Source organism: Myripristis murdjan, chromosome 11 (assembly GCF_902150065.1).
Source record: "Myripristis murdjan chromosome 11, fMyrMur1.1, whole genome shotgun sequence".
NCBI lineage: Eukaryota > Metazoa > Chordata > Actinopteri > Holocentriformes > Holocentridae > Myripristis > Myripristis murdjan.
In genome coordinates this window covers 20,113,081-20,140,939 of record NC_043990.1, presented here as the reverse complement: position 1 = coordinate 20,140,939, position 27,859 = coordinate 20,113,081, and the positions used below count along the sequence as shown (strand labels likewise).

The 27,859-nt window shown below is 42.7% G+C and overlaps 1 protein-coding gene across 1 annotated transcript in view; it reads left to right on the top strand.

Annotated features, from left to right (window-relative positions):
- The first annotated feature begins 293 nt into the window (after positions 1-293).
- Positions 294-27,859, top strand: part of calcr (calcitonin receptor) — a 49,658-nt gene continuing 22,092 nt past the window's right edge. The window contains exon 1 of the mRNA XM_030064568.1: positions 294-598. The gene's annotated coding sequence lies outside the window, so the exon portion shown is untranslated. The remainder of the gene's footprint in view (positions 599-27,859) is intronic.

Sequence of the window (27,859 nt, the reverse complement as noted above, 5' to 3'; positions counted from 1 at the left end):
TTTCAAAGTCAATATAGGAGCCCTGGCCACATTGTAACCTCCTGGGTGTTACATGAACATTAAAGCGGTTGCTTGTCCTATTAATAGTCTGCGCATCTGTAGTGTCCGGAAGGAGTGTCCAAAACCGGACAGCGCGCACAAGCGGCCGGTACACTGGTCTGCCACGCTGTGTTTCTTTAACAGCGGGAGATAAGACAAGGAGGAGCTCCGCCACACGCTCATCCGTGGAAACTGGGGGCTGTTAGACGCACTTGGATTACCGGGCAGCGAACTGGCACCGCGCAAAACGGCTTCAGACCGGCGTTCTGCCTGCGTGCGCTCCCGCAAAGCGCGCACCGCCGGTCATAAAACGAGCTCATAAAAAGTAGGCAAATGGACAGAGCCCCGGCACGAGTAGCACCTGACTGATTTTATTGTGTTTTGTACATCCATGGAGGAAAAAAAAACTTTGCTCTGACATTGCGTTAAATAGGAGCGTAGACGATGGAAGTCAGTCTCCAGTCAGGCTCCGGATCTTGGCCAGACAAAGCCGGGCTTCTCTGAACCTCACAGCATCTGTTTCAGTCAGTGGAACTGCAATCTCTGAAATCAAAGTCAGGTAAGTCACTGAATCCGGTTTTTAATTAGTGACTTATTGCTGGGCAGGGTTACCGCGCAATTTTTTTGGCGGAGTTTGTGTATCATCATGAGCTCTCATTTGCGTTATTTTGCGTGACATTTGCTCTCGAGTGTCGATGAGACTGCGCTGCTTCTTGGGTATTGGAGGTGACTGTGGACGCAGGCTACAACATGAAATGGATTGGAATTGTTCTATTGTTATAAAGGGATATGATAGTGTGTAGTAGAATATGCACGGCTGATTAATTTATAAACATCAGCCAAAGCTTAGCTCAGGATTATTTTTTTTTACCAAGAGGGAATATTGAAAATAACAGAATGACTCACAAGTTTGTTGTCACATGTTTTGATGTGCCCATGATTTGACCTATTTGTATGACTGAAAAGCTGAAATATGAGAGGTTGAATAGGCTCCTCATTGGATCTGATGGAATAGCCATAAGAACCAGATATTGCTGACATTTTCTTTTCTTCATTCATATAAGGCATTTAAAAAATATTATCAAATGTTTTAGGCTTCTACTCATCCTGAGGAATGCTATAATTCATTGGTTAGTGAAAATAGCTTTCCATGCTCAAGAACACCTGTAGTCCACTTCTTCAGATTAGATACTGAGTGATGAATTAATATTAATTTACTGATGAATTCCTATCGTGAGCTAGTGGAGTACAAACTGTGCAGAAAACGCAGCTCTGTAGATTTTGTAATCGTGCCATCCTGCTCACAGCCAAAGAGATGTGGAGAAGTGCGTGTGCTAGAGATGAATTCTTCTTATACCACAAACACACACAGACACGCGCGCGCACACACACACACAGAGTAAATACACACACACTGACACACTTGAGCTCCTGCATCTCATCAGAGAAATTAACAGGAAGAAAATGGAGAGACATCTGTTATGCTCCCCGCAATAAACATAATTTTACAAGCTAATAAACACACACACACACACACACACACACTTGCCTAGGAACCCATCCAGGCATGTATGTGGACATGCACACAGCATGCACAAAAGTAGGCACGCACGCACCATTTAATGGGTTTAACTTTCCTTTGCTGTACGGCTCTGCTCTGTTTTAATCAAAATGCGGCACTGAAAGAATACAGCTTCCGTGCAAAACTGGCAAATGTGCACTCTCAGACTCGGTTGTTGACTTTGTATGGGTTATTATTTTCATGAGCCACATCCAAGCAGGAGCCTCTCTCTTCTCCGTGAGAATTTTTGACACCACTTTGAACCACCCTCATGCATCCGTCCTCTTATTGATTATATTACCAATTTCATGGAAGGGGAATGAGCATTCCGTCATGGACCCGTCATCCCACAAGCCGGAAACAAAATAATCCAAAATCACCACTGAATGCCGCCTGGCTCAGCTCAACATGCAGTAGGAGAAGAAGGAGAGCAAAAATCTGAAGTTGCTGCCTTGAAGATTGTCTGTGGCTAAGTTGGGATTCTTCTTTGGGGATTCCTTTGTGCTTACGCAACCATGTTTAGGGTAATGGCTTGTGTCATCAGAAGATTTTATTAGAGGCGTAGGGGAGTGAGGGAGCTGAGGAGAGCTGATATGACTGCAAAGAGCAGGGCAAACAGCTCAGAGATACCCAGCACTTACACAGCTCTGACAGAGAAGCAAACACTGTGCAATACAGGCAGAGAGCGAAGAGACAGACAGACTGACGGGCGGGCAGACAGAAAGACAAACAGCACAGCTTAGGAGAGACGGGGAGAGGCACAGAGAGAGATCCGTGCAGACAGGCAGGCTGAGATAGGTAGAGCTCCCTGCAATGAAATGCTCAGGCTGCTCCTGGCTGCTTCCTCAGTCCCAGAGATAAGTTTGTCATTCATCATCCCACGTTCTGGCTGTCGACCCGCTTGTCTGTCTGGTCTGAGACGGGCGAGTGGGTGAGCAAGCAAGCCGCAAATGTACTCGCTGTCTGAGGGGACGCGGGCGAGGGGTCCGAGAGAGGGGTCTGCCTGATTAAACGATGAAAGGGGAAACAGATGACAGGCCTTTAGAGGGGCACTCTGCCTCGCATTCAAAAATGCATCCCATTACATTTCAGATTTCAGTGTTCAATAAATCGCTGTATGGCCAAATAAAAGGGGTGGTTAAGATGAATGGAAAAGATTGTGGAGCTTCTTTGTGCGATACCTTATTTCGGATTGTGGAGTACAATGCGACTGTTACTCTCTGGCGCTGTGAAAATGACATGCACACACTGCTCACATGCAAATGCACCTGCGCATGCACGCAAACACGCTGTATCCCTCTCTCTCTCTCTCTCTCTCTCTCTCTCTCTCTCTCTCACACACACACACACACACACACACACACACGCACACACAGATGCACACAGTCTTGTAACTGAGAACCATCACTCATGCAAGGTCAGTAGACTATCCCACAGCCTTTTGTTATTCGTCAGTATTAATCGGGCTAATGGTCCATGTTTTATTCATGGGTGCATGGAATAGCCCTAAATGCCACCCTTCCTCTGTGTCTGGGCTTTGTAATCGACATGTTCATGGACTAGACAGCGTTTAGTTCGCTTCTTAGGGCTAATTGGACGAAACAGCAATACTCACCTTGGGGCCTCATGCTCTCTTAGCAAAATAAATACATCAAGAATCCTGCTCTTTAACAGGAGCCCCGTCCAAACTGTCGATGTGGAAAAGCCCTCGCCTTTGTCTCCCCTGCTCTTTGATGCCAGATGAATGACTGGGACAATTTGGCCGTCATAGGATTAACTACTTTTTTGGCTTTTTGTTGCAAACCTTGAACGAAGAGCCAAACTAACTGTTCTGAGAATCCAAACTGCTTAATTTGGACTAACAGTAAAATGTCACACATTAGGGTTTTTTTAGTTCCCGCGTTAGCAAGTCATACATCAGGCTATGACAGATCCAAGGGTGTGGTTTAACCTTTTCCATTACATAAGACCTTACTACTGTGTTGTCAGTGCCAGAGGTCAGGCGAGGCTCCTTCATTTCGTGCTACCACAGACGTACGGCAGCACTCGGCAAGTGCTGACTCTAAAACACGGCGCAGAACATTTATAGAGTGGCCAGGGGCACTGACTTTAACTTAGCTGAAAATATTGAGCACACTGGACCGGTTATGGGACGCGATTATGCTTAAGTGTTGCAATATGTGCGGCGCAGCTGCAGCCATTCAGTAAAACTCTGTCCATCTATCTTGCATGCCGCTCGGCTCTCCGCTCACCATGTGACTCAGATATGAACTTTACTCTCTTTTTCATGATTTTTCCATGAAGACTAGAGGAACTGCTGTCGTAAAATTTAATTTCATAGAGATCCGTTCCAGTTATCTCCACCCCATAAGCTGTTTACCAAGCGCAGGTGGCCGGGGGAACAGTTTTGGATTACTAGTACCTTGCAAAAAATTTGTTCTTGTACTCACTAAGCACTGAGGGAACTTGATGCACATGACCTTTGTGGGAACAGGAAAGATCTCATAGCGTAGTCAGGACCTGAACCCCAATGGCACCATATTGTTTTCAGATGCCTCTCAGCCCTGCAAACTTTGTTGTATCTACATGAACAGCTGGAGTAGTATCAATAGGTGGTGCTAGAATAGAGTGAATGGCCTACAGCATGGTGGAGCAAATGGGGTCTGTAAAAAAAGAGATGACAAGAGTGGTGTGTGTGCAGAGAGAGATAGAGAGACTGACTGACTGAGAGAGAGAGGGAAGTTGTGGGAGATAGCGATTGTGTATAATTGAGTGAGAAAAGACATGGTTTTCATGCAATGCATTATAGCAAGAAACTGGTGTTATTTAGGAATTGCACATTTTCTCAGCCTGTCGCCTCTCTGCTTTTGCTTGGTTATTTTTTGGTTTTCACCTACGATGCCAAATGTTTGCATTTGCAACCGGATATTGTCTGTTGCTCAACATTTTCATGTGTTCTCGGGATCAAAAAAACGATGATAGCCTTGTGCCTCTCCTGGCCTCTGACATCTCTCCCTCCTCTCATATAGGGAGTCAATTTGTAGCACCGCCACTCGAGATGCAGCAGCTGCATGGCTAATGGCAATACGTGCTCCCGTATTTCCTTGATCGATACAGAGCACCGTATCTGAAATCATGAGGGCTCATTAGCGAAGCCAGGGGACATGCAGCTTCACATCACCTCTTTATTACGTTGTTTCATCTTCCTCTATTCTTAATGGATGGTGTTCACTTCACAGTTTTGCCACGAGGTCACAGAAGGCATGTCAGAGTTTTTGAACCATGAAGGCAATTTGTTAAGAGGCTAGGAAATGCCTCTCCAGTGCTGCTATAGCTTCACGGATGTGAACAGTAGCAGCTCATTATTGGCTGGTTTTCATGTGGAAGACTCATTTAAACCCATTGAATTACTTCTTCAGCACGACTTTTCTTTTCTTGAGAATGGCCCCTAAGTTTCCACCATGCTCAGCATAACATAAGTTGATAGTGAACTTATCAAATTGATTTTATAGCTCTGGACATTACTATTAATAATGAAGATATGCAGCTTTCAGTGATAGGGGAAATAGAGTCTGTCATGCAGCAGTGTGTCATTGGAAAGTGCTGTGGATGATTGTAGTGCATAGTGGTGCACATTTTTACCATTGAGCCTGTAAAGCCAGTTCACTGTGCAGCCTCCTCTATTCATCGCTTTGGGTCAATCTTGACAGCAAACAGTGCAGACATGTCAGCAGCGACGGTCCGATCAGCATGCTAATATCCATACGCTCCTATTTTCTGCTGTCAGCGCAACTTGAAATGGCACACAATTGCTTCATTTTCTCCAGACCCCCTCTCTCTCTCTGTGTCTTTCTTTCTCTGTCTTTATCGTGCTGGTATTTGCAGGCCATTTTCTCTAATTTAGTTGCCTGTTATTTTGTGCTTTTATTCGGCTTTTCTTCCTTTATCTGCTCTGCTTTCTCCTCTTTATGTTCCAGCAAGCTTTTATTCGTGTGCGGTTGGGGCCGGTTTGGGGTCCGCGCAGACGCCTGTTGCATGAACCTCATTTCACCCGCCCTTAATAGCGTGTGCTTCAGCTTAGATGTCCACCTCTTGTTTTTCCCCCCACCTCATTTCTTTGTTCTTTCCCTCTCTTTGCTGTGTTTATCAGGGATCAGCTTGGGCTGGAAAGACTAGCTGGCAAGCCTCTCCTTATTTGATTCAGTCTTTCCTGTCGATATCTTCTCTCTCTCTGTGTCCGTCCTTTGTTGCTGCTTTGTCCTTTTCCTCTTTGCCCTTCACGATTAATTGCATTCTCTTTCTGCCTTGTGTACTTATCACTCTGTTCTCCCCATCCTACCGTCTTTCTCTTTTCCCTCTGGTTTGTATGGAAAACACCTCCTGAGGGTTTTCCGGCCGGCGGTGTCAAGCTCTGATAGCTCCCTGACGCTTGGGGAGTCACAGAGGTTGCACATAATTCCAGGTCACTGATATAGCGAGGGGACCGCTGATGGCTTGTCTCGAAAAGCCGGTTTTGAATATCTGACAGTGGCAGTTTTTGCTCTGTTTCGTGTTTCCATTAGGTTTGCATTTTCACATTTGTCTGGAGGCTGTATTTGTCACAAAAAATGTTAGATTCCAGGTTTGGAAAGGGAACTTGTCTGGACTCTTTGTTTTTTGTTTTTTTTTTTCTTTGAGACTGGTATGTCCTAAAATGTTGGACAGATGGGAGTGAATTTTTAGTCTCCCGCATAGATTCAACCTCTCTGGATGTTCTCACTGGCAGGCAAAATGCACAGAAGTTTCTCTGCCTATCTGCGCTTCCCTGAGGAGATCTTCCTTGCCGTTTTCCAGCCAGGTGTCCAGATTATCGCTCCAGATATGCTTATCATTTTTTTCATAGACACTGACATTTAGAGCACGGGAGTATTTCTGGCTCTGATTCTGTGCATTTGGCACTGTCACACAGCACTGATGCATCTGTCTGCATACGACTCTACAATCTGTCAAGAAGATGCCATAGATAGTTATCGCAGTTATTCATGAGAATTTGCACTTTGCGTTGCACAGAAGGCAGCATATGGCAAAGCACAGATGAAAAGGTCATTAACAGTATAAATTTGGCATTGGATAAATACAGAGGGAGAGCTGATTTCAAGCAATTTATCAGTGTGAGTGTGAAGTGGAAGCCAGGGTGACAAGGCAGTGGATAAAGAGAGATGCATGGCAAAACTCAACCTTTGAGCTCAAACTTTGAAGAATATATAGCAAACATATTAGCAAACAATAGCTTCACTTTGATAAAAAGAAAACAAACAAAAAAAATTTTGATTGGAAAAGTAGCAGCCATTCAATTATTTTGAGACAAATACATGACAATTACACCAAAACTGATTCAAGTAATGTCTGAGGAAGAGTTTTGAGACACAAAGAATTTTAGCAAGATCATCGATGAGGACGTCCCGCCAACAGCTCCCCTGTTGTTTAAGACTCGATGCCTCGCTCTCGGGGGGCCTGGATCTGCTGTGTGGCTGGCAGTAATTAATGTAGCTTACTTTTCCCCTCCAAGGACGGCACTGTGAGACACTGGTAATTCTGACTTATTATGTTATCCCTGTTTCTATATAATTTCCCTGTGAGCAATGATTCTCCTAAACCGCTGATGGATTTCCTTTTAGCTGCTCGACTCCTTTTTCCCCCTCATTTTGGCTCTTGCGTCTGTTCCCGGGATGAGTCACGGGTTCGGCGGTAATACCAGGTGTAATCACCCTCTGCTAAGGTTTCTATGATTGATTGGTGGCACCCTGGCACAGCCATTACGCCGCCTTGAGGATGTGACCGATGTTTTTAACCTTCCCGATTTCTTTTTGTCAGTCAGCTTGTCGGTGAGGCAGTTATTATCTGAATGTCTTCTGGTACATTTTCAAATTGGATTTAATGGCGGTGCTGCTGCTCAGACCGAGGCAGTGTGTGTGTGTGTGTGGACCCTGAGAGATATGACTATTTATTTCCATGCCACTTGTCATTTGTTTGTGGTATTTGCACAAACATATGCTCTGTTTAATGTCTGCGCAACCCCATCAGACTTCAAACATCACACACTGCGACGCTTTTCAGCCCCAGCAGTGAGCAACAAAAAACTGGTCCAAGACACAGCGTTCATCTTAAATATTACAAACTAATGTTGCCACTGTGGGCGGGGGCCACAAAGCAAAAGAAAAAAAGGCTGTTGGATGGTGAATATGCCCCTGGCTCACACTTAAAAAACAAGTTTGCGCAATATTAACAATCCACACTGAGCTGTCACATGGGCAACACCACAGAGCAACAGGTCAGGGGCTTGTTGTGGCAGCAAAGCTATCAGGGGTGAAAGTAACTAATTACATTTACTCATATTAGTGTAATTAAGTAGCTTTTTTGTGTACTTTGAAGTTAGTAATTTTACTTTTTGTGAAGTATATTTTTGCTGATGTACTATATTTTATATCACTAGAGTATAAATTCCTCTCGCTCTCTGCAAGTATCAGAAACTAGACTTTCAGAAACGGACAGATTGTGATGCCTTTCTTAGAAAATGGTCAGCAAAGTCAGCAAAGAATACAAGAGTAATGTATCTGTACTTTATTTTTAGAGAAATTTCCAGTTTAAAGAATCAGCGGAATAGTTTGAGCTTTGTGCCCACGTCCTTTTAGAATTTCATCGGTCAAGACGAACAAAGTTGTTGTTTCTAAAAAGTAACTTTGTAACTTTGAGTCCATTTGAAATGAGCAGTGCTGGGAAGAGTACTTCAACTTGCTACTCAAGTAGAAGTACCGTTACTTTGCTGATATTTTACCTCAGTAGAAGTTCTGCTGTGAAAAGTTACTGAAATAAAAGTAAAAAGTAGCCGATTTAAATTGAACTTTCCTTTTCAGAACAGTAACTGTGTCAGGTTGGATCTTTTTCATGCAGTTATAAGAGGATGAGAGTACGAAGTTTAAACTACATTCTTTTAAAGGGGCATCCTGCAAAATGATCTTTGTTGAGTTTATATGTTCTCATCTGTTGTTGTTCCCCCTAACACTTATTCCACATTTTTGTGAATAGAGTCTGAATGGTCCTCGCCTCTATATAGTGCACCTTTTATTGGAAAATTGAAAATGAGAAAAAGTAGAACCAACAAAGTAGAAGCAGGTTCCTCCTCTCATCTTTGCTGACTGCGTGTTTTATTGTGAAAAGTTCCACAATCTGTCGTTGATCATTTTTTTTAAAGTTAAAATGTAGTGAAGCAAAAATGTACTTTAGCAAAACTAAAATTATTGACTTTAAAAAGTACAAATTATATAAAAAAGGACAAGTACACAAAAAGCTACTCAGTTACAGTACCATGAATGAATGTAATTAGTTACTTCCACCTCTGCAAATGCGCTACGTTTTACTTGAGTAGATTTTTTTCAGTAGTGCTTTTACCTCTGCTTGAGTAAAACATCATCACAGTAACAATAGCTCTATTTGAGTAGCAAGTTCTAGCAGTTTGCTGTGACCCCACTCTGCTCTTTGTCTCATATTTAACTTCCTTTCCTCCCTCTGTCTGTATTCACTGCCTCCATTTGTCTTTCACTCTTGTAATTTTTACTGTCATGCTTCTTCATTTTCTCTCTCTTTTTTTTTTTTTTACTCTCTCTGTCTGTCTTTGTCTCTTGCTTCATCTCATTTCTCACTGACGCCCTCTGTCCCCAGTGTTAAGGTCCGCTATGTGCAGTGCTTGTGCTCCTATTTTGTCCCATGGGCGACTGATAACTGCACCTCTCTCTCTCTCTCTCTCTCTCTCTCTCACACACACACACACACACACACTATTTACAGCTCGCAGCACCCAGACACAGTCTACTCCCAGACCCAACAAAGTGTGCTAGGAACACTGTGCCCAAAGGGGAATTGTAGCTAATGCCTTTCGGCTGTAGTCCAGTGACAAAATACTTCTTTAATTGCTTTCCCATAGCCCTCAGCTGCAGTGTGCTTCCTCTGCAGTTGCACATGGGCACAAGTGGGAGTTAGTGACGTAGGACAAAAGGGCTACGCCGAGGGAATCCGCATTGCTTGTGGATATGAGGAATTGCAAAAGATGTCTCTCATGATCCAAATCGATCCATCTCAGCCAGTGCACGCTCTGCTGGTTGATGTGCTCCTTTCTACCGAGAGTTTGCGAGACTCTCAACAGAAATACTTGTCATTTTAATTTATAGCATCATTTTCACGGATTCTTTCTCATTAATCTATATTTAAAGCGTTTCCGAAGTTTTGAGCACGCCTGGAAAAAAAAAAAAAAAAACTTTCACAAGCAAATGTCTGCCACCTCCACGGAGACAGAGGTTTGTGTGGCTTGTGTGCCCGTGGGTGGACGTGATGATTTCAGCTGCCTTCACCTCTCTTTCAATTCAATTTTTGTGCCAGATTGAGTCAATGACTGATAGAAGCAGAAATTCTTTTGAAAAACAAATCTTAGTGTAGGAAGAATAGAAAAGAGGTGGGTGGGGGAGGGCTCTTGAGAGAAAGTCCTCCCTTCACAGCTGATAATTGAAAGCACACAGAAGAAGAATGCGTGCATGTTTTTTCTGGAATTGAAAAAGAAAGGTTATCTTAAAGACATGAATTATGATCCACAGATGGAGTGGATGGAAGAGAGGCAGCCTCTGCAATAAGCCACCTACATGACAACGCGGGCCCTGGTGCAGCCCATCTGCCGCCATCTTTCCTCGCTGTGAACTGGAGGGGACGCTTTCATATTTGTGCAAATCTTATCACAGGATTGAATTTTATTCCATAGTCTGACCTGCAAGTAACTTACGACAAATATTCAAGGTTTTGTTCAGCTGAGGCTAAATCAAAGTTTCTTGGACTCACTGCACTATAAATTATTTCATTTCATTTTACTTACTACAAAGCGTGCTGCGGAATATTTGTAAAAATGTGCTCTGAATAATTTCCTTATGCACTATAGGCCTGCGTCGGATACAGATAAATCTCAGACTCAAAAGTGGGGCAGAGTTTTCAAAGCTTTCGCTCGCTACTCATACCTCTTCTCAAATACGGGATGCTCCAGTATTTATGATGCTCCAACATCAGACTTTTCTCTACACAGCAATGTATGCTACATAACCCAGGATGACTCAGAGCTCCAGAAATATGAGCAATTAATGCATTAATCGTTTATTCACATTTTTATTTTGGCATTTCATCAGCCAGTCTGAAAATCAATTAATCATTCAATTATATTAGAATTAGAATATTCTGTATTGCAAGAATTGCACTGGATGTGCCTAACACATAACAACTGAGATGTAGCCTGGCATGCAGGTTTTTTTTTTTTTTGCATTTGACATAAAAGTACCAGTCATTTATACCATCTTGAGTGATTTTTATTTCGGGTTTAGGAGGCAGAAAAACACCCAGGAAAAGTGCTTGACACTTATTTCCGACATTTTGTTCAATGCCAATTACATCAACCAGTATTACAAATCATCATAAGGTAAGATATGATAAGATAAGATATGCCTTTATCTGCATATCTTACAAATCATCATCATTAAAAGCCATCACTATCAAATACAATAACGATAAGATAAAAACCCGTCCTAAATACAATAAGATAGAAAGTCCTAAATCCTCCTCCAAAACGTGCTGCCCTGCTCTATTCTTAAACAGCGTCCCGCTCGGGCTCTGTTTAACCAGCAGAGGGAAAGGATTCAACAAACTCATGCAGACGCTAAAAAAGGTATTCCTTGAGGTTCCCGTCTCCCGAGGGAAGCTGCATGACTTTGGCTCGGCTTACTACCAAAACTTAGCCTTGATTGGTGCTAATTGACTGATATCAGGCCAATTGGTATCTGCGCTTTTTGCCCCCAGAGATCCATAGTGACTGTGCGGACCATCAAGTGCATCAGTGGACACCAATCTACTGATTAGTTAATAGTGGAGCAAATTACGGTGCACTTAGGCAGCCCGGCTCTTCCTGGGCTCTAAATGGTGGGCACTGCTGAGATAATGGTAATGGCATCGGACAGAGAGGGAATGAGGGAGAGCGAGAGAGACGCTCTTCACCTCTGTGTATGTTTGTGTGTGTGTGTGTGTGTGTGTGTGTGTGTGTGTGTGTGTTTGTTTATGTACACAAACACCAGTGGGCAGAGTGGTGTGAAGCTAGCAGCACATTTCCCCCTCCAGCAGACACTCGTGTGCAGCAGCAGAGTACCTTTGCCAGCCGCAGATAAGGACTTACATTGTGATAAACCACCGTGAACTCATCGACCGCACGAACACACAGCCAGACCGAGGATCCGGCAAAACAGGGGAAAGCTATAAAACAGATCCCCTCCTAGCCTGTTCCCATGTTATCTAAACGGTCTTGAGAAGAACAGGCAAAGACAGAAAACTGAAACCAAGTTGGGAGAAAAAGAGCACTTATCGCGTTTTGCAGTTATTTTTAGAGCAGTGACGTCAACGTCAGTCCGAGCAGACTTTCCTTTTAATTATCTTTGCGTAATAGACTACTTTTCATGTTAACCTCTGTTAGATGACAATTAGTTTTCATTTAGATTAATATATTCCGAATAGCGGTTACACTCATGAATTTTAAAACCTGATTTTCCTTTTAACCTTGAAGCACTTTTACGTCTTTGTTGAACACGTAATGTCCTCAAAATTACTTACATTTTTTGAATTCATGAAGAGCATACACACACAGAGACACACACAGGCGCACACAATGTCAGAGGTTAGGGTTTATAATAACAGGCTGTTACACATAGCAGCGTATCACAATGGATAGTGTCTCACCTCCTCTTCCTTTTAAATGACCATATTCCAATAAATTATTTCACATGTATACAAAGAGGATCAAAGCTTTCAAATCCTCATCTACAACATATATCATATTGCTATATGTGGTATTTTTCTGTGCCTCTTTAAAGCCTCAATTGATGTTGGGGAAAAAAAAAACCCTCAGATATTTCCCAGATATTTTCTGGCCATTACACTTACACACACAGACTTACATTCCCATAGTGCCTTATGGTAACAAATGGCTCGAGAAATGTAGAATGGTATCATTAATAATAATTGTTAGCGCTGAAAATAATCCGTAAGGCTGAGGGGAGATGAGTGTGGGAAAGTTGAAAACCTGGCTTCTTAGAAATGAAATGGAGGAGTCTTGTTATCACCGCCGCAGTGAACTGCAGTCAATAATCCTGGCCCTGCTGGTGCCAGCTCAGTTTGGTCTGTAGGTGCCAGGGCATGAGCCCCGAAAGAGTGCAGAAGAATTACTCTCCTCTCTTTGCATAACATTTAGCATGAGCCAAGTTTGAGCTATGATAGCAAACACAGCAGGGAAACACCGCACTAGACTGAGAGTGACATGTAATCCAGGAAGTGGGCACAACTTATGCACCGTCAATCAGCATTTTACAACCAATCAAGCATGCAGCGGTGGAATTGGACCATAACTCGGGGCATTTTGTCAACGTGAGCAGTAAAACGGCACCACACTGATGTCAATTATGCTAACCTGCTGTCTACAGTTCATTTTAGAGACTGTGTTGGGATGGCGGTGAGGAAGGCAGATATTGAGCAGATTCTTTTTACAGGGGAGAGATGTGTGCCCTTGTATCCCTCCCATTCTTAATGATGTAATTAGATCCATTATTCAGGGACAATAAAACCTGTGGAGAATGTGCCCGCCGATGTCGGTTAATGATTTGGGAGCCTTGTCAATGCGAGCTCAGTTTTGTGCCAGGCAGTTCTGCGCGGGCAGAGCTCAGGCCTGCCATTATCTGCTGCCTTCAATCAGGGGGTCTGCTGTGTCTCTAAAAGCTTTCAAGAGTGTTTATATATTGGTTTCAGTTTCTTTTTTTAACTGCAAGATGGGGACATTCTGCTCAACAACTTGCAGTTAAAAATGTACTCAACTGGCCCAATGGCGTTTTAAGCGGTTGTTTTTATGGGTGGCATTTACGTGGAGGAGTTGGCGAGAGGGGATGGAGAGTTATTGGGAGATGTCCGTCTCTGTGCGACTCAGTTGGCCCGGGCAGTGACTGCCAAGACATCTGCTCCGACTGCCGCCAACAATATGCAGGGGAAGAATAGTGCAGAAATCAGCGCAGTTCCTCAACAGATCATTATTCTTTGGCTAAAAATAACTGTGAGAGGGAGAAAGTGTGTGTGTGTGTGTGTGTGTGTGTGTGTGTGTTTGCAAAAGATATGCGAGGAGAAAATGATTGCCTTCTTCACCTCCAGGGTTACCTAATATTCACAAAAATGACATCAAAGCCCTACATTTTTATCTGCTCTGCAAAGGTTACGTGCACCATGGAGTACCTAATAAGCCCAAATAAAATAAGCGTTTATGAAATAACCATTTATTTCATTAAGGCATATTTATTTATAACTATAATTAAATAAAACAGTAATTAAATGTGGATATAATTAAATCAAGCTCAACTTGTTATTATGAAAAATATTCTCCTTTTTATTTTTTGCACATGAGCATAATTGCATTCATTAGTTTTGCTCTTATGAAAAAATTATTCTGTGATTATCATTAACACAATAGTATGATTGCAAGGCTTTTAATTTAAATTTAATACAAATGTTAATTTCCAGGTCAGTTATTTTCATTGCATAATGGCACTTTTGTAAAATTTGGAGAGGTTTTTTTCTGTTTTTAAATTTCCTTGAAACACATTTCATAATGATACTTTTCATCATGGTGAGGCTGTGTGTCAGTCAGTATAAACAAACTGGATGGTTAGTGGCTGTGCGTCTGTGCAGACCAAAGCAGCAGCACAGCAAACACCGATCACAGCTTTTAGTTGAAGCCGCACTGAAACATGTATTGCTGCAGTGGGTAAAGACCTAGGGGGCGCTATTGAGACCCCCATACGAAACAACCTGGCCACCACATAGACATCCCAGCAATGTGCAATAATTTTCCTGCTCGGTCCTTCCTCACTCAACTCAAATTTTGTTTATTTGGGGGGTGAAAATCGCCCTCCTGAACGTGTTCTTTGCTCTCGTTTGGCTGGCAGACGCTTCTCCCAGATGAATATGAAGCCTGCATCCCAGCAAAAACAAAATTCATATCTCCATATATCCATCTCTGTCTTTGAAAATGTGAATACACAGCAGCTGCAGTGGAACAAACCTGTTTGCATAATATACAACATTCAAAAGCTCTCGACATCAAATGTAATAAAGCAAATTACGCTACGACGTCCTTACAGGCAGGTTGTGTCATCAAGCGAAATCCAAACACTCCCATTTGCTTTGCAGATGTGCGAGACAGCGCTATTAATAGCAACCTATCACTTTTCTTTTTCCTTTTCTTTTTCTTCTTCTTTTTCCCCCCCAGAAGGCCCTTTCTTGATCGACTCTATCGGTAGTAAAAATACTTGGCTGTGTGCTATCATATGATCTGCCAGAACAATTTAATCAAGCGGTTTTCCAATGTATTTTTGTTTTCTGGATGAGTCGTCTCATAAAGATCACAGCTCGGTGGGTGGCTGTCGAACAAAAGCAAGTAACATATGCCTCAAAAGTAGCTTTATTATTATCGTTATTATTGTTCTCATATACAGGTTGGAATATAAGCTGTGACCCTAAATAGAATAAGTACAGAAAACAGGTTGATGAGAAAACCTGCCAGATGAATAACAAAGCAGGCAATTACACCTTACTGTATAACATACAGTATGTCTGTTATACCTAATATACACTCTTCCGCCGTTTGGTAGCTAGATTTAGCTGCTGGTTTGTCTCTCAGACTCTGGATTTTCATCGCCGGAGTAATGAATGAAAGGATTTACGCACTTGGTGAACAGGTCTGATGCTGTTTGTGCTGTTTGACTGCCGCACCATCATGAAAAGTGTTATTATGACATGAAAAGTGTTATTATGACATGAAAAGTGTTATTATGCGGTGTTACTTTGCCTCTCGAAAAGGTGCTGTTTGGAAGCGAATGAAATGAGTTTTTTTTTTTTGTAATAAGCAATTTGGAATTAAAACGCATTATTGTGGAATAAAGTGGAAATTAAATGCCACTAATAGTCATGAAATAGTATTTCTTGACATGAGTACTGTCATTTATACACAGAATGCTGCAAAGGCAGGTAAACAGTTTTAATAATAATGGTAATAACAAAGATGAACAACACTATATGTACTTTGTCATTCGTATGATTAACTTATTTTAATTTAACAGTCAATCAGCGTTCACTAAGCTATACATAATGTGTGTGCCTTGAATTAAATGATAATACAGCGAGTAATAATAATGTATACAAAAATGTAGACTTACTTTTGAATCACTAAGTAATTCCTTTATTTGTTAAAGCAGTCATTTATTTCCTTTTTATTTATTTTGTTGTGCCACATAAATATTCCCCCATAATGAGCAAGTGAGAGGAAGTTCTACTGAGGTGTCATTCACAAATCATAGTTACATTTCTGCTTGTATTGAGAGAAAAATACACTGATGTTACTCTCTCTCTCTCTCTCTCTCTCTCTCTCTCACACACACACACACACACACGCACACACACTAAATGGAGGATTACAGCAGGCACCACTAATGTGTTTATGAGAGTGTAAAGTAGGTAGTGACACACTGGCATGCAGTCACACACACACTTGTAAGACAGTAATAAATTTAGCCGTTCACAAACACACTATGTACACGTGTACCTGCATGCACACACGTACACACACACACACACACACACACACACACACACACATACACACACGGCCACCCACACATACACACACATGCACACTCAGACACACACCCACACACACTCTAGGAAAACAGTTGTTTAATAACACTATCCCTCCCTTTCTCTTCTCCTCTTACTTTCCTCTCCTCCTCCTCCTCTTCCTCTTGCTCTCCTCCTCTCCCTCCCTCTCATCTTCTTCTCCTCTTACTTTCCTCTCCTCCTCCTCCTCCTCCTCCTCCTCCTCCCCCCTCCCTCTGGATTGCCTCCAGTTGCTTGCAGCCTCTCCACACACTCCATTTAGCACTGTAATAATGATCTTAGAGCTGCTCTGCTCCTCTGTCTTCTGCTGTTGCCTCTGACAGGTCGATGCAGCCCTGGCACACACCTTGGTGCATTTGAAGTTCATCATTTGTGTAGTGTTTTTCTTCATTTCTGAGCTTCTGTGAATGTTTGAATTGGTCTATTGGCAACACAAGCCATCTGGACGAAACTTTGGTTTTGTTTGAGTATTTTGGTCTGGTTTGGTCTCCTTCAAAGAACTTAGTTTCAAGTATTTTGTTTTGAAGGTAGCTGAAGGCTGCATTCTAAGGCCAGTCATTTGCATAGACTGTTTGCGTCTTGCTTTTTTGGTTGAAAAGTGGATTGTCTGCATAACCACTAGTTCTTTTTTTTTTTTTTTTTCTTTTTAAAGCAATGAGTTTTAAATGTGAGTTCTTGCATACTAATTTTTTTTTTTTCCTGCAGGGACAAAATGTTAGTAATGGCGATATTTATAGTACACGTTAACAAGCTTTGCATGGATTGAGAGTTGAATTGTTTTGGTGTTTAGTTTTTATGTGAAGGGTAAATGTGTCTTTTTTTTTAGGGAAATACTAGTATATATTAGGTTCCATGGAAATGTGCATATCAGCTAAAATGTTTCCCTCAATGGAAAGACGGATAGCTGTGAAAAAGTTACTACAGTATTTTGTATCCATAAAATAGTGTGTGTGTGTGTGTGTGTGTGTGTGTGTGTGCCTGTGTGAGAGACAGACAGAGAGAGAGAGAGAGAGACCCAGTGTGTGTTGGCGTGTTTATTTTGCAGTCATTGGATCATGCAAGACTGATGTGCCTCTTGAGTCTCCATTGAGATGACTGTGCTGTGTGTTGGTGGTGTGCTTTCACTGTGCCTGCTTTAACTGAGCTATTTCTGTCAACCTTCTCTTTTTTATTGCCTCCCACCTAGCTTGATTTATCATCGGGAATGTTTGTTCCATTCACCCAGTGTACATCCAAAAGCCATTTGTTCTTCCAATAGGTGCCTATCATTTTCCATTCACATGAGCCCTTTCTTTTTGATGCGTTTTGAACCTTATCGCTTCAACTTCGGTGGCGCAGAAGGATTAAAGTCTGATCTCTGCCATCATGGCTTCTGATCTTGTCCACTGGGATCCATTTTCTGTCCCGATTGCGATCCCTGACCTTTAGGCCTTATATTTTATCAATGATTTGCGACCCCTCTCCCCTGCTAATGCTTCCACAAGCTGGTCTGCTCTGCCACATATTCATAGTCCAATGTAGCTAGACTTTCCAGTTGCATGTTATTTTTAAGCAATGCCTTCGGTGTGGTATTTTAGGATAAATCTATAACCTTTGATCTTGTTCAAGTTTACTAAAAATAGATTTTAAAGGATACAACTTCTGAGGGGAAACATGTTCTTGTAATGCATAAGGAAGGAAAAACTGTTGAACAGATAAATCTGTAAATAACCTCAGGAAGGATCACATCAAGGCGGCTGCAGCGATCCAGTGGTCTAGCCTGTATATTTGCAATCAGTATACATGCTGGTGAAATTCTCAGTTTCAACACAGATTGAATAATTTTAATGCTTATTTAAAGGGCAATATTTTCATGTTTTGGCATTTCACTGTTGTTTAAAACACATCTGTGACATTTAAAAGAACGGAAACTTTGAGGAAGTAATTGGGGTAACTTGTTTCCCCTCCCTTGCACCCAGAATCTAGCAAGCCGTTTTGGAGACGTTCATTTTTTATTAATGAGCCACTGGCTGCTGATTGGCTGGTGCTGTTGATGGCTCCTCCCTCCTGCCTGGCTTGAAGAGCAGCAGCTGCCCCACGGTGCTGCTAAAGCATGGGCAGGCTGATGCAAATTTTATGATTCTACGTGGTTCGGTTATATCTGACGATGCTCAGTTGTGACAAACAACTGGAGCAAATTCTGATTTGACATTTCCCACAGAGAACCTCGTTAAGTAGTACACCACCCTGTCTTAACATCAATTAAATAACATCCCTGCCTGCAACGTCAACGCCAAGACAAGGAAAAAATCTGTTTTCTTTTACACCCCCATTTCACTTGAGCTGTTTTTGAGTTCAGCTGAGGACTTCCCCCCCGACTTTGATCCTGCTCTTTAGCGCTGAACCTAAAGCCCTGGCAGAGGTAAATACCAAATGGCATTCACCACCTCTCTTGCACTGTTTTCTGGGGAAAAGAGACAAACAGATGTCACCGGGTGGTTGACGAATGAGATGTACGCTCGGTGGAAAGTCAGGAGGAAATGAAGAGGCTGAGAGAGGCAGAGAGCGTGCCAGATGAAAGGACTTTGATGCACCGAAAATACTCCCCAGTCCAAGGCAGATGTCTGCGAGCACCTGAAATCGTCCACGCTGCCAACAGAGAGCGAGTGAGAGTGTGAAGTGACACCTAATCAGTTCAGGAAATAAACAAAAACTCCATCGGGCAGGAAATTGTCGCTGACAAGGAGGAAGTTGCCCGTTTGGCAGAACAAAGTCTCTGCTGATGAGCAGACTTTGAGTTTCTGAGGAGAAATGTTATTGTTATATAACAGGGTGTGTGCAGGCGGTGATCAACAATCAACTGACTGGTCTGGGTTTTCAGTGGAGATGCTCTCATTGTCACTGCCTGGTATGAAACACAAATGCATATGTTGTGCAGACCTTATTATTACTGGTTGGACCCTCTGATCTCCTCACATCGCCGTATGGCAGCCAACTAGGAAATAAAAGTGTGTAAATGCAGACTTGCCCCCACCTTCACCCCCCCTCAAGGTTGCTCATCGTCTAATGGTGGCAACACAAAGCGGCGAATCCGGTAATTACAGCCTTGTTTGAGTAACTGTGCAGTGTCTCTCCAAGATTATGAGTGCCCCATTACACCAGCGTAACATTGTTCTCTCGCAGATACCGAGAGGTGATATTAGCATGGAACTGTCAATCTGTGCTTTTAATCAAGGACTGTCTCTGAGCAACCCCAGGGATGTGGTGGCATTAGAATCACTGCAGTCACATGTATGCCAATTAGCCGCGGTGCTGAGTTGTGATCACACCAGTGTTCTCTTTTGCCAGGGAGGCTCTGCTTTCATGGCTGACAGTGTTTATCAGCTGATTATTGTATCCCCTAATGATGCTGCTGTATAAATGACAGCTCGACTGCTGCTAGAAAATGTAAATGGGTAAATTTGCGGTTTTTGTACAAAGGGAAAAAAGCAACAACAGAAGAAACCCACTGTTTCAGAAGAAAAGATGTGTTGAACCGGCAATACATATATAAAAAGAAAACATTTGTAATGTGCTGTATCAAAGAGAGAAGCAGACATTATGGGTGTTAATACAGATGTAACAGCTGTCAAATTTATGTAATGAGGAGGAAAATTATTTTCTTCTCTAGCCAGCATTGCTCTGTTTCCTCAGTACACTTCTACATTGTATCACATAGCTTTTTTGGCGATTCAGCTTTCCTTTTCAGAATTATTTCCCTATGGAGATTAATAAAGTATCACATAATTCCCTTTATTGGTTGATGCAGTGTTTCTTTATATTTCCTGACGTTTGAGGATTGGACAGGATCTGTTATGAAATGCCTGTTGACTATTAGCCTCTGAGGACAAACAGCACAGGAGCAGAGATGCATGGAGGAGAGCATTTCATTGACACAATGCAACTTCATTCACTGTAACAGTGAGTCAGACGTCCCACACAAACATTAAGACCATTTGCGGTTCATTTTCGAGGAGGAATAGAGATGGAAAAAACATGGTCATTTTAGGATGTTTTGTCCCTCCATTGAAAAGAAGCACTTATCCTCAGAACGCACGGCCACACCTTCGGCTGTTTACCACGCTGAGCTATTAGATGTTACTGGAGATGGAGGGCAGCTCGGGACGGTCCAACCTGTTCCATGGAGTCATACTTTAAAAGTGGAGTGGAGGACATGGCAAGATGGCTCCCATCAGGCTGTCTGGCAAACAACTTCTACTTAAATATACTGCATGTTCCCTGGGCTTTGAGAGGCACTTATGCCACTCCACTGTCTTGTTTTTTTTGTGATTGAATAGGCTATTACTGTTTTCCCTGTACGCCATACTGGATTGTGAAATGCATGTTGTATATTTAGTGTCTACTGAAGCAGAAAAGAGGAAGGAAGAACTTGATGGACGGTGGTTTTAGCCATCGCTTAAGTCTCTAAGTAGCAGCATTGCTTCCATGTCTCATTTCTTAATCCTCCTTCCCATCCTTCTCCATCCCTCACCTGCCCCCTCAGTTTCTTTGTCGTCTAGGAGAGGAAGTGTGTGGGATGTCATGGCGTCAGGGATCAGATGTAAATCAACCGTTTGCACAGAGCCGGGGGGAGTCCTCACATCACAGCAGGCTTGTTTTGAACAGCTTGGACACCAGAGTACACGCTGCTCACTTGCTTCATCCCCTCCAGTCATAGCTCCTTCCACTCGCTGCTGAATAACAGGCACACTTTGAGGGAAGGGTGCTTGATCTCAGTGGCTGGAGGGCAGTAGCTTCTTCAGGACAGATTAGAGCCCAAACTGTCTTGTGAAAGGCAGGTGAGCCGGGCGGCTGCACAATCTCCCGTGCAGCCGCAAATGGAAATTAATTTTGTGTATGCATTGGAGGCTCATCCTTAAATGAAACCTCTGCTTGAATACGATAAGTGTAACCAAGGAAAATGTGTGTGACGTGCAATTAAAGAGATTGACCTTCTGGAGATGAATAGCAATATGTTTGTTGAGATACGTGTCCAATCAATCCAGATTTAGAAAGTGTTTGTTTATTGAAAGGGAATTTAATTTGTTTATTCATCATGGAGTTAGTTTCCCTGTCATATTCTATTTGGTTTTCCATTGGTCAGCCAGCATTAAATTCTTGAGCTATTTGAGATGCTGCAGTAACAGTGACTCAAGCCAAGCAATCCCTGACTTCAGCACAAAGCCTTGTTATAATGCCTTCCTGAGGCCCAGCCTCATAGCAAACGCTCAGCAAATGGATTTTAGATTGGTAAGATTAGATTGAAATGTAAAACCAGTCAGTGTAGGGGCTCTGGGGTATTAAACGGCAGCAGAGACAGTTGGCATGGATTTCCATCAGTCAACAATCTGTACCTTCTAGCAAGCATTGTTATTGAACTTTTTCACAAGTGCTAGTGTCTCTAAATTACACAAATCACATTGACATCCCCGCTCAGAGAGTGCAGGCGTTCTTTTATTCTCCCTTGATATCGTCCACATTGAGCAACAGAACTGACATATCCAGTTCGTTCTGAATGGTGTGTCAGTAAATGAGCCTGGATGGGGAAGAGAGAAGGCAGCTGACTTTCAAGCTGATAAAAGGCCGAACAAAGTCCCAGATGTGGCCATAGATTAAAGAGCTCTCATCCACAGAGAGATCTTCCCGCTTGACTTTTCATATCAGACACAACAGGCTTGATTCTATAAACGTGAAGTTGAACAGAAGTGACAATAATGAAGCCGTCTGTGGTTATTTGCGGCATCCTCCTCCACTGATTGTCTGTTTTTAGATTGTTGTTTTATTTTTTTGACAAGTCAGGTATGGAAGTAGATCCAATGTCTTGTCTGATGGGGCGTTATATACTTTGTGCTGTGCTGTCTTTGCTGTTTGTGTGTGTGCGTGTGTGTGTGTGTGTGTGTGTGTGTGTGTGCTGTGGCGCAGAGACAGAGTAGTTGAGTAGTTGAAAATATAATGTGTCACCATAACAGGAGCCTGGTTAATGTTTGCAAAGGATGTGCCAGTTCATGAATCAGTCCTGAAGCTGCCCACAAAGTCTGAGCGAAAGCCTTGAATTTGTAACCAGAAAGATGTGGGGAGGAGGAGGAGGACGAGATGGATACCGGCACTGGGACGAGGTGGGGGAGGGGGTAAGGATGAGGTTGGTCGGTAGGAAATTTAAAAGAGGAGGCATGGAAGAAGGGAGGAAGGGCAAGAAGAAGGGGAGTCGAGGTAAAGAAAAGGAGGAGACGGATGAGAGGGGGCTGGAGTTAAGGAGGTGAGAGAGGAAATAGATGAAGGGAGCAGAAGATATATGGAAGTGAAAAGAAAGGTCAGAGAGGAGACAGGAGCGCAGGAGGAGGCGGGAGACGGATGGGAGAGAGGGGTGAGGGGGTGCAGGGAAGGGGTTTTAAATGCAGGGTGAGGAAATGGTCTGTTCTTTGACCTTAATTGGAGAGAGTGATATTCGCTATATTTTTAGATGGATGATAAAGCCACAGAACACGAACAGGCCTGTCCGCGGGGCTTTCAACAGCTCTCACAGCTTTCACCACAGCCATTTACCTGCCTCACCCCAACACCAGCCTGACTCAAACACAGAAATATGTAAGCCCTGCCAGACTGGACTGCTACAATCAGTCCACCATATGTGCAGCGAGCACCGATCGGGAGGTAGATATCCTTTCATGGTTCACATTCGCAGACGGGTCCCTTTAGGCCGCATCGACATCCAGCGCATCTGCTGCTTTCACTGATGTCAATAACTCTCCTTGACAGCAAAGACTGGAGGTCATGACCTGTCGTACCAAACATATTACTTGACGTGTTATTGTTGCCGAACCACATGGCAACGGTTGAGATTATGACCTATTGCAAGGCACGCATAATAAAGCTCATGGATTAGTGGGAATATTTCCACCTAGGCAATCCATTCATTTGCAAGGCGCTCATGGAACATAGCCTTGTGGGTAATGTAGTTGTCTCTCCATCCATCAGACTCGTGCATTTGGGCTTGCGTTGTAATCCAGCTCATTTGTCCGGGTCTGGCTTGGGGACACCAATTTACGTCCACGTGGCTGCTCTCTGCAGACTGAGTAATGGGGTCTGAAATGGTGGAAAGTCAGGTGCAAATAGATCCAGCTGCATCCCTGATTACTGATGTGATGTCAGCACAAATCTGTGTTGTCGCTGTGCCTGCGAGCGCTCACCGCACAGCACTGTCAGACACACAGACGGAGAGAGAAGTGAGAGGGTGAGGACAGGAGGTAAGACGAGGGAGACAGACAGAGAGGGAGACAGTCAGGGAGAACTGAGAGGAAGGAAGAGAAGGAGCCACACACACACTCACAGAAAGACAGAGTGAGAGAGAGAGAGAGAGAGAGAGAGAGGGAGCAAATAGAGGCCAAAAAGTCCATCAACTCAAATCAGGAACCTGTCCTTTCAATTTTTAATTTTAATTTTTTAAAAAGTGCTCGGAGGTAATTTTAGCACAAAAGGAAACCCTGAGGCTCCAATATGGATGCTGCCAGATTTTCTGTCTCCCTCCGCATCCAAAAGTACAATTTCAAAAAAAAAAATTTCCCCATAAGCTCCAAAACGAAAATTCATTCTAATTCGTTCTGACACAGAACTCATTATTATTTCATCGACTTCCCTGCCTGAACTATGAATTTATTTTTGGATCAGGTTTGAATTTTAAAAACAGTTTTTTTTTTGTTTTTTTTTTTCTTTTTGTCACACACACACACAGAGTCACAATAGGAGAGAGATGATGGACACAGATACTCAAGGTCATTAAAAAACATTAAGGCAGAATGTCACCGGCACATTTACTGTACGCCTTGGCTCGGCACAGAAAAAAAAAAACTTTCCTGTCACAATCCAAAACTATTCCTGACTGAGACTTCAGTATTATTAACGAAAACTTTCCACCGTTCCACAACCTTTCTGTACAGTGTCAACTTTCTGAATAAATCTCTTTGTATCTCTGTTTGACGCTGCGGAGGCATATATACGCATATTTCTTCATCTAAATGGTTTTTCTGACTGCCCTGAGGCATAAATCATGCACACGGGGGTTCCTAAACATCCCTAGTATTTTCACCGATTGACCTGCCACTTGATTTAGCTTACCTCTCATGCTAAACAGCATTCTTGGAAAGCCTCAGGAAGGCAGCTCTGAAATAATACTTTACAGATGCACTCGCCCTGTGTGAGTGCATTCCTTTGTCCTCTCCATGGGGAGTCTTGTCTCCACTACGAACTACAAATAATATATGCCTTACTGTACATATCTCATTGAACCTAATGGGCCACAAAATGCCCTAGGGTCTATGTTTGGATATGTGCATTGAGTTAATGGGTGAGGCGGGAGCACAGACCATCAAACCCCCCCTGCTGAAAGTCAAATATAGCCTTGAGGTTTGAGTTTGAGCTTGGGTTAACTGACTGATGTGTGGTGAAGATATTAAGATGTGAAAAGCGCTGCTGGCAAATTTATTATTGATGGACTGAGAGTGTGTTGTAGTGTTATGAAATGCGTCAGAGATTATTGTGCTTCTAATAATCAATTCAACCCCTCCCCACCACCACCAACCCACATGCACACACTCACATGCAAACGCACACATGCGCACGTGCGCACACACACACACACACACACACACACACACACACACGCATATGCACAGACTGCCTGACTTTTCAAAAATACATACTAACAGATAGTTTCGAAAGCTCCCAGGTTCTCATTTGTTTTCTTGTCACTGTCAGCCGTCCTGATTCGTCTCCACAGACTTTTCCACTCATGCAGACACACACTTCACACACACTTCAAAATATGCAGTCCTGTACATTTATTCCCGGCTGAGTGTGAATCATCTGCTGTGGTCTGGTGGTGGCTTTTACGGATGATGACAACATTTCACCTTCTCCCGTCCTTTTGCTTTAATTTATGCTTTGTGCCGCTACGTGCTGCCTTCCCACTCGTGATGGGAAGAGGCTAGTTGCTGCGTCCTTGACTAAGAGCTTTTCTGCGCACTGGATCCACTTGAATGAACGGTTCTTTTATGACACTAGACATAGAAATATCACTTGTATGGAGTATATGAGACAGCTGCCAAGCACTGATGGTGTTGCATGGCTGCTTGGTTTGCTGTTCTTCAGCAGTGTTTTTCAACCTTGTTCTTTAGTACCACCTGTCCTGCAAGTTTTTTTCTTTTAGCTCCATGCTTGCATTCCTGATCCAATTAATGGCGTAATGCCGACTGGTCGAGCAGAGGAAACAGATCCACCGGAACAAGGTAGCATAAAGTGTTCAGCCCTTAATTTGATCAAGTGTGCAGGAATAAAGATGAGGCAAAAACTTGCAGGACAGGAAAGGTTGTATGAAATCAGATTTGTGCCAAAAACATCAAACAAATCTTCCTCAGTATCAAGCAAAAACAGGAATTTGAGAGAAAGAAAAAAACACTGGAGCAAAAAAAAAAAAAAAATGTCATCTCAAAAGTAAAACTTATAAGTTGCAAACAAATTATTTGTGTAATCGAGCGAATTATTGGCCTTTTTTAAGTTTTTGAGTGACAGCTCAGCATCCTGGACGTTGTTCAGAGAGCCTAAACAGTGGCACTGGGCTTTCACTACCGATCTTCAATTGGATTCCTAAGAGATTAATAAAGTCTTCCACATATAAAAGTTCAAATTCAGTTCCAACTCTAAAAACATGAATTTAACTTTCTAAAAATGTTAAATTAATGGGACTTTTGCTGTCTTTCTCCCTTGAAATTCAAATAGCATTATTTTTTTTAATAGCATTTTTAATTGCACAAGCTGCTGGGTCACAGCTCATTTTGATCAAAGTGCCATCTGTGATAGAATTAGTGTATTTGGATAATCCAATGAAATGTGCTCCGTTTTATAAACATTAAGGTTACTTTGTGGTTGACATGGCAGTGTATATGCTTGCATTAACTGTCACTCAAAAACTCAGTAGTCAGTGGGGACGCACCCCTGAAAAAACCCACCCACACGAGATGTCTGTGCCAGAATTGCAAACAAAAATCCTGTAAAAAATCCTGTATCCTGTAAAATAAAGGATATATCAAAAATGCAAAAGGCCATTGATTTGCTTGATTACACAAATAATTTGTTTGCAAGTTATTCGTTTTAATTTTGAGATTACTTTTTTTTTGCTTTAGTATATTTTTTTTCTCTCAAATTTGTGTTTTTGCTTAATACCAAGGAGGTTTTGTTTGATCTTTTAGGCACAAATCTGATTTGATAAGGTTAAGTCCTGAATTAGGAAACATATATTTTAAGACTTTGGCTGAGAATGGGAGTGTGACTGGAGGCTATAGGATTGGGATTAGGATTCAGATTTGGGCTCAGATTGGGGCTTGTGCCCAGGCTGGTGGGATCTACTGTCAAACTCGAGACTGAGAAGTGGATTATTGGACGGTTTGGAACTGGAACTAGAATTAGTATTACAATATGGACCAAAAATCATATTGCAGTCAAACTGACAGATATTGCAACTGCGATATGATTCACAGTTTTAGTGGGAATCCTACATACGTCAAAAATTTGCAACTCCTGCCATTTGAATGTTGCACTTGAGGATATTGCAGTTTTGATTCATTGTTCAGCCCCACTGAGAGCTACAGCTAGTCTCTTACTGGCTCTAGATTTAGGCCAAGGTCTATCCGTGTTAATGGAACCACTAATACACAATGTATACAGTTAAATATTTGAGGAACTAATGAATGACATACTTAAGGGATCCTGTGGTTAATGATCCTATTTCAGCACTATTTTGGCAATCCCACGAAATGCAGTCTGAGATTTATTTGAGGTATTAATCCTCAGTTTGGTCAGTTTGCCAAAATAAATACCATTTATCCTGCTAACCTTTCCCGATGACCTCATGGACTTGCTCATGCGTGTCTATCAGCTGACCTGCCTGCCCCCCGTGCCAGCGCAGGCTCGTGGAGAACAACCGGTTGGTAGTCGTAGCTGTTCAAACTGCAGAGTAATGAGCTTCCAATAGGGACTCGCTGAGCCAAAGCAAAGAGACCTGAAGCGAATTCTAATCTCGCCTGCACTCGGATACTAAACTGGCAGAGCTGCGCGGCTGTCCTGCAGGAGGTGCGGCTCAGTGGAAAATGATTAATGAACACCAACTATTTTTGTCTGACTCTGTCTCAGTCTTGTTCCTTTTCTTCCTCCGTTTTTGCTCGGATCGCCCGTGTCATGTCCCTTTTCATTCATCCCTCGCTTTGCAAATTGATGGACACTCTCTCTCTCTCTCCTGTCTCACTCTCCGTCTCTCTAGTGCACACAGAGTAAAACTTTGATTGCATTTGAAATGTCAATAGCAGGGCCTCTGCTGCAGTATTTTGCATTTCAGATTAATGATTGCTGTTGCTGTAGTCCCCGGTGGGCAGGTAATCCTGCTTTGAAACACAGCTACATGTTTGTTTATTCAGCCAATTTCATGGTAGA